The sequence below is a fragment of the Lonchura striata genome, chromosome 11 (assembly GCF_050655825.1).
Source record: "Lonchura striata isolate lonStrDom1 chromosome 11, ASM5065582v1, whole genome shotgun sequence".
Taxonomy (NCBI): domain Eukaryota; kingdom Metazoa; phylum Chordata; class Aves; order Passeriformes; family Estrildidae; genus Lonchura; species Lonchura striata.
The window spans coordinates 21,940,037-21,953,446 of NC_140713.1; the positions used below are offsets into that span (position 1 = coordinate 21,940,037).

General features: G+C 40.3%; 1 long non-coding RNA gene across 1 annotated transcript; it reads left to right on the top strand.

The window, feature by feature from the left end:
- The first annotated feature begins 97 nt into the window (after window positions 1–97).
- Window positions 98–1,991, top strand: LOC110476362 (uncharacterized). The gene is made up of 3 exons (XR_013340765.2): window positions 98–321; window positions 826–891; window positions 1,617–1,991. It is a non-coding gene; the product is annotated as an uncharacterized LOC110476362 (long non-coding RNA).
- The last annotated feature ends 11,419 nt before the right edge of the window (window positions 1,992–13,410 follow it).

Consider the following 13,410-nt stretch of genomic DNA (forward strand, 5'->3'; position numbering starts at 1 on the left):
ATTGGTGCGCACCAGGGAACAAATCTGATTTCCCAGGCAGCTCCCCCACATCCTGAGGAGGCTGTGGCTCCTGGAAAGCTGATGATATTTCAGGGATCACAGCCCCAGGCCAGCCCTGCTGCTGTTTTTGCTCTGAAACCGCTGCAGGAAATGACACAAATTTGGTTGTGCAATTTTGAGGCCACAGACCTGAGCGTGGCCTGTTCTTAAAGCCCGGTAGCAAAAAACTCCTCATGAGCCCAAAGTCCTCTCAAGAGTGTCAGGACCTTTTGTTAATGAAGTTAAACATCTCCATCCTGCTCCCAGCTCAGGCTTACAAAGGTAAGACTCCTTTGGACATTAAGGATTTGCCTCCTTTAGACATTAAGCCAACAAAACACACAGGTCATGATGTCAGTGAGGTTAGAATTGAGCAGCAATTGTCCTTTGAAGCACAGGGAATTGTGATTCTCAGCGTTTGAAATGAGAATTGAGATAATCAAGCCCTCTTTGGCAGTGAAGAGATGAAAATCTGCCTAATTACAGATTTTAGAACAATATATTAGATATTCTCAAGGAAGGGGACAAAAGAAAAAAAAAGTGTGCAGTATAGTCCTAGGGAACTGAGGGTCATAAGATAAACTATTATACCCTTAAGGGTGGGGAAAATATTACTCAGAAGCATTAAAATATATAAAAAATACTTTTTAGAAAAACCTTTGAATATCATTAGCAATCAATTAAGCTTCAGAAAATCCCTTCCCACCTTTAGAACTTAATTTTCAGCTAAATAAAAAGCCTTCAAAGTTAGCTGATCAGTCCTTTCCTTCTCCTTCACCTCCCCAGGAAAGGGGCTGCCAAAAGAGCCTCAGTCTATGGCAGATTCCCAGGATAATGTCTCTGGAGGAGTAGGTAAGAGCTTCCACCAAAAATCATGATGATATTTCTATATGTACTCTTTATAGCAATTCTGCAGTTTAAAATAGGAATGCATCCAACAAGTACAACTTTTTCCATTTGAAAACTAAAATAAAATGTTTTTAGCCATGCCTGGCTAAAAAAAGAGGTAGGCAGACTTAATTTTTTTTTAACAAAGGAGAGCTAGAAAATGAACTTTTCCTTCTATATGTTTAATAATGATCTTAAATCTGCTGTGCTTGTTCAATGTATGATTCTGTAATAAAGTTCTTCACAATCTGAAGCAGATTTGGTTGACATGAACCCTAATTCTGTGCTAAAATTAGTCTAGTTAGTCTTTTCTAGTCAAGGAAACCTCATGGACTAGCTCAGTTTCTGATTCAGAAATGTCAAGAAGCCTGAGATAGAGATGTTAGCACAGGGGGAGAGTGGTGATGAAAGATGAAGGCTCCAACCTGCCAGAAAATGGTCAGCACTTCTCAGGATCAATTCCTTTTAAAAATCCTATATAGAAATGCTTCTGTTCTTTCTATTTTGACAGCACTCTCAGATTGGCCTTGGGTAGGATTCCTGCAAGAACAGAGCTCTCTTGCATGACCCACGGCCACAAAAACCAGCTACCAGCATTGTTCATCCCCAAAGCTTGTAAGGCTTTGTCAAGTAAGGCATTTCTTTTTTATTCCACTTCTTTTTTTTTTTTTTTTTTTTTTTACCCCCAGGGAAAACTTACTGTCTGCTTCAGCTGCTGCTTGGAAAATGAAAACACATCTCTGTCTATCAGGACCTGAGGGCACCATGAGATGTCAGTGGCCCTGCCCACCTCACCTGGGACCTTCTCCATGGGTTCAGGAGCTCCATTTCAGCTCAGCCTGGGGGTTTGAGACGCTTCTGCACGGAGCTGCAGGGGCCCCTCATCCCAAATTCCAGCCCCTCTTCCCTGGATCTGCCTTGCCACCATGAAAATGTTTATTTCTGAAAACTGAATGTTATTATTAGAAAACTGGAGATTGAAAGAGCCTAATTGCACTTCAGTAATTGTAAATTTTGTCTCTGAGCAAAAAGAGAAGCTAATAAAAGATGGAAAGTCAAGTTGATCCCAAGTCAATCTGATCCTCTTTTTTTCTTTCTCTTTAATCTGTTCAAATGTTAGGTAAAAATAAAATGCATGCCCTGGATTCTCTGCTCAATAATCCCACTCTAGCAAAGACAAACTGATTTAGGATGCAAATAAAGTTAGTCCTGTGGCTTGGGGTTTCTTTTGTTTCTTTTCTGTATTTGCTCTTACATGCAGAGTGCCACATAAAAGTATTTAGGACAAGAGTCTGAGCTGAGAAACTGACTGTGCTATTATTCAGGAGAATAGCAGAGCTTCAGTTCACTTCAAAAGAAACAGGATGGAGCCAATGATTTCCAATAAATCTGTGTTTGTGCCTGCAAAGTGTTCATCCAAGGGAGATTTGTCAGGAAACATCTGACAAAACCCTACCTATCCTAAAGGTGGCTTATTCTTGTAATAACAGGGTTTATACACAAATTTCTCTTTTTGAGTTCTCAAACTAAGAGTTTTTTCTTTTAATGTCTACTAGAAAATATTAAAAATATCAATGTGATCAACTGAAAAGCAACCCTGATAAGAGGAAATAAAAGGTCTCTTCCTCTGTCTTCTTTTCACCACAGTGCTTGCAGTGGGAGAGCAGAGTGGGAAGCTGTGCAGCAAGCTCTGAACACATTTTGTAATAGCTCAGAACAGAGTTTGTAAAATTACTTTAAATGAGCGAGTATCCATTTTGAAGAGTTCATAAATCTCATAAGATACTGCAAAAAGCAAACTTGCTGTGGTTACTGAGTAAAAAGCAGGATCTTTTCAGCTCTTTGCTCTGCTCTTCAATTATTCAGCCCCTCCAAACAGGCAGTTCTGAGGGTGGTTTTGTTCCAGCTCCCCAAGCTGGGTGTTTAAAATGAAACAGCAGCGTTTCACTGTCAGAGCTGTAGGCAGTCTTTAGCTTTAATCTTAATTTTAGATAAATACAACATTGTTCTACAGAATTACCTGGCTTTAGGCACAGGAGGCTTGTACTGAGAGCCTGCAAGATCAGCTCTGTGCTCACAACTGTAGTTTTCTTTAGTTCTACCTGGATTTCCTTCCTGAGTTTTTCTTGTTTAATTTGCCTGCACTGAGTTGTTCTCCAGGTAATGGCACCAAGTACTGAACATCAGAGGTGTCTGCCTCTGAAATCAGATCATGGGAATATTTGTTTCATGTGATTAATCTTTTTCTATCCAGCAGTTCTCTGAAATAATTATGAACCTGAGGATTTTTATTTAGGGCACTATAGAATCAGAACTTTCATCATAAAATTCTGGTTTCTGTGTATTTTTTTCTACCAAATTTATGAATATTTATAACTGACAGTAGACCATTTCTAATGGTTTATCAAATGGGTCCTAAATACAATGTTGAGACATGTCAATATTCATATGAACATTGAATTCATTTGCTTTATTGTTTGATACTCAATTTTGCTGTTATGGTGTTGACAGTAAGTAAAAGTGGAATATAGTGCATGAATTTACAAGTCAGTGTACTTCACCCTTGTTACCAGAGAATCCTTGTAATTATCACAGAGATTGCCCCCACAGAGGAGCAGTCCAGCCACTCTTTCCCCCCATTTATGTTGGTATCATGAAAAAGAGAAAAAAACCCCTAAATTTCTATTTTAGTATGAAAAACAAAAGGTAAATGTTAGCCAGATTTGTTTCTCCACTACCTCTTTACAAAAATCCCGTTTCTTTTTTCCTTATTTTGTATTTCCTCCCTTGCAAAAGTCTTCATTGGTGATTCAATTCCTAGATAAATCTTCTATCAGCATTTAACAGCTCATTCAGCTCCTTGATATTAATTCTTGTTCAGGCTTAGATGGCACATTAGAGGAAAATGAGGCAAAAGATTTAAGCAGATACTTTTAATTATATCTGGCTCTAATAGAAGATGGACAGAATCTTACAGGGAAGAATATTAAGCTACTTTCTCCTGCATGAAAATTTTATGCTTATAGCACAACCCATTCAGTGTAGTAGCAAATTCTTCCTGATTGCAGTTTTTTCAAGCTGATGTTTGTAGTTTTTCTCCTTCATTGCTGAGACAATTTTTTTTAGTGTGAATTTGGGCGTCTAAGTACTAAATGAAATTCCCTTACAGCCTCCAGAAAAAGGAAGAGGAAGACTGGGTGTAAGGGTGAGAAGCTGTCTCCCTGTTCTCCAGCTTGCAATAAAACTTAGATTTTTAAACACCCTGGAACAGAGAGCGAGGAGGAAGAAGAACAGAGCACACCAGGAAGAGGAAGCTGCAGGATTCAAGTATGGAGGGAATCTCACTGAAGTTGATGAGAAATTCAATAAAACATTTGTGATTCTATGGGGAAGGACAAAACTTTTCATCTGCTGTGGGGCTGAGCTCCCTGGGGCTGTGCCTCAGGCTGTGAACAGTGCAGAACCCCACAGAACTTTCCACTTTTCACTGCTCTCTCTTTTTCACCTGCTCCATCCCAAAGGAGTGGGTGAGTAGTCCGGACAGAGCAGGAGCCTGAGCTGGGCAGTGCTCAGGAAATACCTGCAGCACTGGCAGCCCAGGGGTTTTATTTCTGTAACTGGAACACCTGGGAAGTGTTGGCATGTCCTTGAGTGACCCTGGCACTGCCCTGGCCAACCAATCTCTCTGTGCTCTTTGCTAACTTCTCTAGCTCAGGCTTCTTGAGATTTCTGAATCAGAAACTGAGCTGGTCCATAAGGCTTTCACTGAATAGAAAAAACCTGCTAGACTGATTTTAGCACAATTCTAGGGCTTATGTCAACCAAATCTGCACCAGATTGTGAAGAAGTTTATTACAGAATTTTTGCAACCCACTCCAATTCAACTCCAGGTACGGACTGAGTTAAAGGAGGAGAAGTTCAGCTTTCAGCTTGCTTTAAATGTTTCTTTTACAGTTTGTGTTTAAGCCTACAGGGATGAGTATAGGCTGCCTGTTGTAATCCTATGCAAATTTATTTAGTCTCTTGTATGCTAAAAGCATTCATTAGTTTTAATAAACAAAAAGATTGGGAAATCGAGAGCTGTAATAATTGCTTTACACAGCATGGAACTTAATAATCAGGAAACGGACTCCTTTAAAACCTCTTGTGTTTATACAACTGGCAGTGAAAGTACTGCTTTTACACTGTTGTCTTCAACAGACTTGATTTTTAGTGTTGCTGGAGTTTCCTTGAGGCAATTAGTTTGGAAAATTATCTGTTGGAATCGTTGTGGTGCGTGGACTCAGTTTAATTGCAGAATGCTGACTTGCTTTGTGACATGGTGTTATTTCATAAAGTTACCAGCAGCCTTAACAGATGTGTAATGCTGCAGCTGAGGCACTGAAGTGTTTACAGTGTTCGGTTTGTGTGTAAATCCAGGAATACAGAAATTGCAAGGATGTCAGAATTTATGATAGCAACCTATTAATCTGTCAGCAGCTCTAAAGGCCTCTAAAAGCTCAATTACCACTAAGGTGTCTCCACGTTATTCCCACAGTTCTGCAGGAGTGAATCACGGTGAGGAAAAGGTGATGTTTATATTGGTCATTTGGATTGTTTCTGTGCATTTCCTACACCCTCTTTGTTTTGTTTCTCAACATTTCTACAAGTGTGGAATTAAAAAAAAAAAACACAACCAAAAACCCAAACATTAAATCAATGCTCTGTCAGCCAGTTCATCTAATCTTTTAAAGTGATGTTTGAAGAGGATCTGTTCCTGGTGGATGGGAAATACATTCAGCTGATCTCTCTGTGTTTATTTCTTTAATCAGTGGTAGGAAAGAGGTTCTTCCAGAAGGTCGCTAAATGCGTTCCTCTCTCCCCACCAGCTGTAGGAACGTGCTGCTGTCTCAGTCAGTGCTCTCCAAGCAAACTAGCCAGCCTTTATTCCCTTACACGTTCAGCTCAGGGCAGGAAATTCTTATAAAATCCATAATTATCATGGACAGGACAGAGTCCATGGGCAGAGCTTTCCCTCAGCTCCAGAGGGGGAAGCCTGGGAGAGCTCCTGAACCTGAGCAGTGCTGGAGGTGTGGAGCCATCAGCCAGGGCTACGTGGCTGCTGAGGCAATTATTACCAACCTCTCCATCTTTCTTAATGAGTAGCTTTGTTCTCCCTGCCAGCAACAGATCTTATCCTGGTTTATGTACTAATAAAATGCATCTCAGAGAAGTGCTGCAGTGTGCCAGCCGCCAAGAGTTGTGAAGGATTTGCTGTGAAGGATTTGCTGCCAGCCTGGAGGCAGCTTGTGCCCATCTCAGGAGCTCCTCCAGCAGCTGAGAGCAGCAGATGCCTGGGGCTTGTCCCCAGTTTCCAGAAGGCTTTTCCCCTTGAGCCCTGTGCTCTGTGTTCCACAGGGAGCAGAGTTTAGGAGCAGCCTGGCATCCAGCAGCACTGGGATGTGGCGAAAGAAGGAATATTTTCTGAATTTTAAATCAAGGATGAATAGGATCTGAATTTTAAATTAACATCTATCTCACTTTAAATATTTTTCTGAATTTTAAATTAACATCTATTAAAGTACTGCTCTGCCACTGCTAAGAGATCTAAATACTGCTGGAGTAGAATTCATTGTTTTCATTTAAGCTTTTATTGACCCCAAAGAAATTGCCCACAGCCTGGAACACAAGAATCTCTACTGTGCAGATTTGTGTTTCATTTAATGTGATAGCAAATACAGTTGTAACAGAGGGGAGAAGCATCCTCAGGAGACTTTTCTGATGCCGCAGATGGCTTTTTGCAAATACTCTACTGGTGGCTGGTGAAATCTCTGAAGAATGGAGTAAAATAAGTGAAGGCCACAACCTCAATTTACAGCACACAAAATCAGAATTGGAAAGGCTTTTTGGGAAGGCACTGATTTTGTGAGTCTTGGTGTGTGTCTGTGTCTCTGCCTTTGTAAATGAGTGTGTAAATCCCTGAGGATGTGCAGTGGTCCTGTCCTGTTGCAATAAAGTAGAAAAAAAACATAAAGGATTCATAAAATCAGGCTCTCCTAAAATCCATGGCTGGCCTTGTCAAGCTGGCACTTTGCAGGTTCCCATGTGAAATCAGTCCTGGTGTGAGCAGTTCATTAACATCACAATCTATTCCTGGGTATAAAACAACCAACACCTGTATAAAATGTTAGAAACAAAAATCAAAACTTCTCTCACAAACAACTTTCCCTGCAGATATACATCCAGACTTTGAGTGACCAATGAATACAGAATAACAATTTGCTACTGACCAATAAACTAATTGGCAAGAAAGCTCCTGACCAACTGCAGTCCCACACCAGGTCTGTAAAACTGTATAAAAAGGAGTTGTGTAAATAAAGAATGGGCTTTTTCCACCATGAAGAAAATGGATTCTGTGTAATTTATTCCCATTCTGCCCTTCCTTTTTCCAGGGGTCTCTGGAAAAGAGATGGGGGCTGATGGATTTTGGGGTTTCTCTGCAGTCACAGTGCAGGATTTTAACTTTTCAGCTTTCCAGAAGGCAATGCTGTAGAAATCCCTGATGAGGCTGTGGTACCAGGGTGTAGGACTCAGGTATTTCCATGGGTAACCCAGTGATCTCCTCCAGCCTATGGAACATTTACATCACCTTTGATGTGTGTGGATCCATGTGCCCATGTGCTCTGGTTAGGAGTGATTTATGGGATAGGAACTGAAGGCTGATCCAGTGAAATAATCTTGTTTTACATACTAATTGCTGTACTATTTGATGTTTCCTTCAAAGTAGAAGCTTTTATCAGGAGTTTAAGATGAGATTGGATGGATTAACAAAGATTAGAATGGAAGTTGGAAGAAAATATGAAGTGCAATACATTGTATAATGTTCATTCAGGACAAGAAAACACTTAAAAGATTAAGTAGCAGAATAACAATTAATTATATTATCTTTCTAAAATTAATAGAATTGCACTTTTTATCTTCACAATACTCAATAAGCCAATGTCTACATTACAGATGGGCTGTAAGAACTTCTGAAGTTTGAAGTTTCAACTGGAATTACTGAAGGTTTCTGGAAATGTCACTCGGAATGTGCAATTTTTGTGTGACACAGAGGAAGGAAGAAGGCTCAGTGCTGTGATTCTCTGGTGCATGTTTTGTTACTGCATAGTGGAAGTGTTCGTTGTATTCTGCTCTGCTTCCCTCTCTTTGCCTGTAAATTCATTACCTGCAATTGAAGTGTACTTTATTCCGTGGTCGCTGTTTCCTCGTGGGTGCTGAGCAGGAGATGTGTGGGGACAGACAAATCCACTTTACGTCACCTGGCTGTGTCATCTGTGCCACTGAACAGGGACAATGTGGGCAGTAACTTCCTTTTTTCTAAATGCAGGACTTGGTCTTTGTACAGACTTCCTCCCTTGACTACTGCTGTGCTCTCCTTAATAAAATATTTATTTGAAACCCCTTTCCCATTTGATTTCTTTGCTTGCATCCTAATGAGACGTGACAGGGGGATAGCAGACTGCTAAAGCATGGAGACCTGTAAATAAAGGAACTGTTCCATCTTATTAAATTTGTGAGGAGGAAAAAAAAATCCAGAGAGACCTGTTTCATATGCTATTAGATTATTTCCTCACAGTCACAGGTATTTTGGTGACACTGGTTCAGATTTAGTGGCTTTTTAATGTATCAAACTTAATTTTCTCACTGCAGCTCTGTCAGTCATGAACTAAAGTTTTCTCCTTTGCTTTTTAATTATTCCATGGATTAATATATTGAAAATGGGCTCATTTCTATGCCTCAAATTAAGCTAGCTCTGTTTCAGTTTTTTCTCAATTACTCTTGTAATTAAGACCCATTAACCCATGGCAGAGAATAAAATAAGAAAGCAGAAAGAAAAATTAAAAAGCAGGGGAGAGAAGTTGCTATTTGGCTTCCTTAATCATAAATTGCTTAAAATTCTTTCTGCAACAGCCACTAGAAGGGAATTTATTAAGGAACTTGACAGCCTCTATGTAGTTTTGAGAAGAACATAAAGTTTTCAGACAATAGTCCCATCAGGGATCCCAGTTGTAAACAGTCTGGATGTACCCACTTAATTACATGAAAACCTGGCATGGTGCTCTGGGGAAGAATTAAAAACTGCTAAACCTTCATCCCACACTGGAAGTGGGGTATTTAATCAAGTCAAAAGCTTCATTGCACCCTATAGCCAGCCAAGTGAAATCTAGGCTGTTAAATATTTTATTAGGGCTGGTGTTCACTCCAGCCATATATCAGGGCATGGTAAGAACAGCAGTTTCTTTCACCCAGGGAGGGTGGGACTCTGCTGGGTGATTTTCCTGAGCACTCAGGGTGGTTTTGGTGGGAAATGGCCTCAAAGAGAGCTGTGCTTGAGCTCTGAAGTGGCCCTGGCTGAAATGTGTGAAGATGCTCTGGATGCTGCACAGGCAAGAACAATTGGTAAATGTGAAGCATTTTTTATTCTTTTTACACGGCCAGGCATCATTAACTGCATTAATGTAAAAAAAATGAGGGCATTGTAGTAACTCACTGACACACAGACCATTTTTGCTCAAAACCAAGGACACAGCTTTAAAAAAATAATAGAGGAAAAAACATGGGGTTTGCTTCAAAGCAAGATCATATAAATGAAAAATATAGGGTTCCTCCTATGATGCTTGTGAAACCAGCTGTATTATTTCTTTTTAAATTTTTTTTTTTACCACTTTTAGCACTCTTTCAGTGCTTTGGCAAGCAAGCTTGGACACCACGTAAGTTTGTGCTGCATTTCAGGTCAACATAGCTCTTTATTGGCTATAAATAATTTGTGAGGTATTCAGTGGTTTATGATGCCTGCACTCAAGGGCCACCATAAAAGCAGTTATGCACATAGGATGTCAAAAACACATTTTTCATACTTTTGGGATCTCCTAGGCCATTGCTTAGGGATTATTGCACGCCTGTGTGCCATAAAGTGAAATGATAATCCTCTTCCTGAAATGTTTATCTCAAAATGCACTAAATTCAGGTCGGAACCTTTCCAGACATTAATGATCATTACCAAGTGTCATTGTCTTCAGCAGCTTAGCCCAGATAAGCTTTAAATGGAAAATTAATGCCTCTTTTGTAAAGTGAGGCCTCAGTTGAAGCAGCTTGCAGAGGCCACGTGCACTGATGGCACACAGAGTGACTTCCCCAGTTTGCTGCCATCAACCCCAGGTGACAGCAGATCTTTAGGAGTGCCAGTTACTGAAATACTGAAAGCACCGTGGAATTGTGGGCACCCCCAAATCCCAGCTGAGTGTTCCCCTCATTGTCTGAGCCCTCTCCCCACGTCAGGGGGACAGGGCTATATATATATATATATATATATATATATATATATATATATATATGATGTCTCCAGATCAGAAGGCTGAAGGATTGCTTTATTAAAACTATACTATATTACATTAATATACTATTTAAAGAGATACTATCCTATTCTACATACTCACTTCTCACTCACCTATCTAACTCCAACTGTGACTCTGCTGAGAGCCCGAGCCACAGCTGGATCCCACTGGTCACTGACCCCAAACAACTTCACCAGAACCCAACCCAGCCATCACTGCAGGTGAACAATCCCCAACCACATTCCACATGGGCAAAACAAAGGAGCAGAGATAAAGATTGTTTCCTCTTCTTCTCTCTGTGCTTCTCCTGAGATACAGAATGATGTCTCTCTGTGCAGAGAATGGGAATGCCACAAGGCTGGAGCCCAGAATTAGCACAGGGTGTGTCCACGGTTAATTAATTACTAGAGCAGGGTTCAGTTTGTTTCTTGAAGAAACAATGTTTTATCTTCTTCCCATTTGATGCCCTTTGGAATCCCCACCTTCCTCCAAGATTCTTCAATAATGAGGTCTCCAATGTAGTTTTTTAGATGTGTTTCTGACCTGTTTGAACTTCAAATGGCCTCTTCTTATGTTCTACAAAATACAAATACAGAGGAGGGGAAAAAGGGCTAATTACCTCAGCTGGACAATGAAGAATTCCACACTAAATATCCCTCTAACTTCTCACCTTTCAAGGATGAATTGTCCCAGTTGCTGCAGCCCCTAAGGTGTGCCCACATGAAAAGTGTGACTGAGTGACATCACTGAAAAAATGTTGGCATCTGCAGTCCAAAGAATATCTAGAGCTGGTGTATCTCTCAGCCCTCAAAACTTTTAACTTTAGCACCTTCATGTGTAATTATTGGCTCTTCTGTAACTTTGTATTTGCTAACACCATAATTTTAAAACTACATTGCACTTCTTTGTGTCATTATTAAAAGTGATCAACAGCTGGTTAAAATAGAACATAGTTTTTATTGCAAGAGAAGAAAAGTCAGATTTTCCATGATAGAGGGCAATCACTCAAGGACTTGTATCAGCAGATGTGAGAAGAAAGTAACACCTGGCAGAAGGGACAGGGAGAAAGGAAGGAAGGGAGGGAGGGAGTGATGCTGAGGTCAGTAGATTTGTCAGTAAACTCAGCTCAGGGGCAGCCAGAAGAGCAATTCTGGGGCTGGCTCTGCCCTGTTCCCTTGAGACACTGTTGCTTGAGATTTCAAACCACTTTCAAGTAGAATCTGAAGCTTCACAAGATTTCATTGTTATTCCCAAAGGCTTGTATAGAAACCATCAGGTTAAAGCTTTGAAATAAAAGCTATATTAATTTAGGGACTGAGAAGATCTTGCTCAGTCACTGTGGTAGTTTTAAGACCTTCTGATGCAGCTGTTTTGAAGCCTGATGATTGAAGCTCTTCACCTTACAGATGTTTCCCACCTGTCCTTCTGTAAAATCTCACAGCTGTATCCTGAGCATGTTCAGAGAGCCCTGCCATGGATAAACCATCCGTGAGTTTTGAGAACAGACATCAAAATAGAACCAAACAGTGGGAATGAAGCGTGGCTATGAGAGGATTCTTTAATGAAAGGACAGTTCCTTGGTTTCCAGGACTGGAATCTCTGGCACTCCTGCATGCTGAGATGTTGTTGGAATATGAAATACATTCCTCCAACAATCCCCAGAAGATGTGATCTAACTCTTTGGTTCATAATCCATACCCCACACGTGCAGGGAATTTGGGGTTCGTTTTCAGGAATTTATTGCAGCTTTCTTTGTTAGAAACAAACAATATCTGAGCAGAAGATGATAACCTTAAAATAATGAAAATTCATGCAGACACCTGTGTGGGAATGGGCATTATTCCCCTTGGATAGGTTCTGTAATCCTTTGGAACAGTTTTTCTCTGCCCATGAAAATAGTATTTAGTGATTTCACTGCTGTGGGTCACTGTGATTCTCCTGTGTTCATTTGTGCAGAGGAAATCAGCTCCTGATAAGCAGATTTGTATCTTTTGTAAGCAACCACAGCCTTGGCTGAATTGGGGGTTTCCTGCAAAAAGTGTCATTTTGATCTATGAATCTTCTCTGTAATGAGAGCAGAGAATAAAGGCACCACAAGAAAGAAACTAATGAAAACAAAATCCAGCTGTAATGAGACCAGTAGGAAGAACAGGCTTTAGATAATTCTGCCTTCAAAAAGCTGACAGTTTAATTAAAATTCTTATTGGGAATGCTAGGTAATATAGCTTTGCATTTAATAGGAATATTTTGCAAAACAAGTGTGTGACTGTGTTTCACAACATCAATTAATTGGTTGCTGGCTAGAAAAATGACTGCTGAGTGGGTGTTTGAGCCATCCTCCTGCACCGTTTGGTGTCCTGCCATGCTACAGGTGCTCCCTTTGCATGGCCAGCTTTGCAAAATTGAGCTGTTTCGATGTTTTCTTGCTTCTAGTGAAGCCTGGAGCTTTATGTCATGAAAGGAAGGAAATAAAATATGAAAGGTAATTAATTTTTTCATTGCTACTGACACAAATCAAAGGTGTACATACTGTCCTAATTTTTAATCAAAGTGGGGTGTGTGCCAGGTAGGATTCATTTGGAATGAAAAATGCAAACCTTTTTGAAAGGGAATGTTGATATTTTCCCTTGAAACCTCACAGACAGTAGTGTCTAAGCTTATCTTTGCAAAGTCCATGCAAAGCCTGGTGTCTGTCCTGCTTATCTCTTGCATGTCGTGGTCCTTCAGAATTCCTGCCAATCTTTATTTTACACCACCACGAGTGGGTGAGAATTAATCCAGCTTTACAGCCAGGCTGAAAGAACAGAGGCAAAGTGATTTGCTCAAGGTCATTCAGAAGATTATTGGCAGAGCCAGGATTAAAACTTACTTTTTAAATCCTAAAAGATGAGCGTTTTTAAGAGGTCTGGAAGTGTGGATGTGGGGGTATCTCACATGAATTGCAGCAAAATTGAAACACTTTCTTTGAAGCTCATCCACAGCAAACCACGTGGGCACATAAGAAAATAAATGGCATTTTTCATTCTCTTTTGACCTTCCTCTTTAAATTGTGGTGCTTCAAATCAGTTGTTGAGGCCAAACTCTTCAAAGCTTCCTTTCTTACACCCTC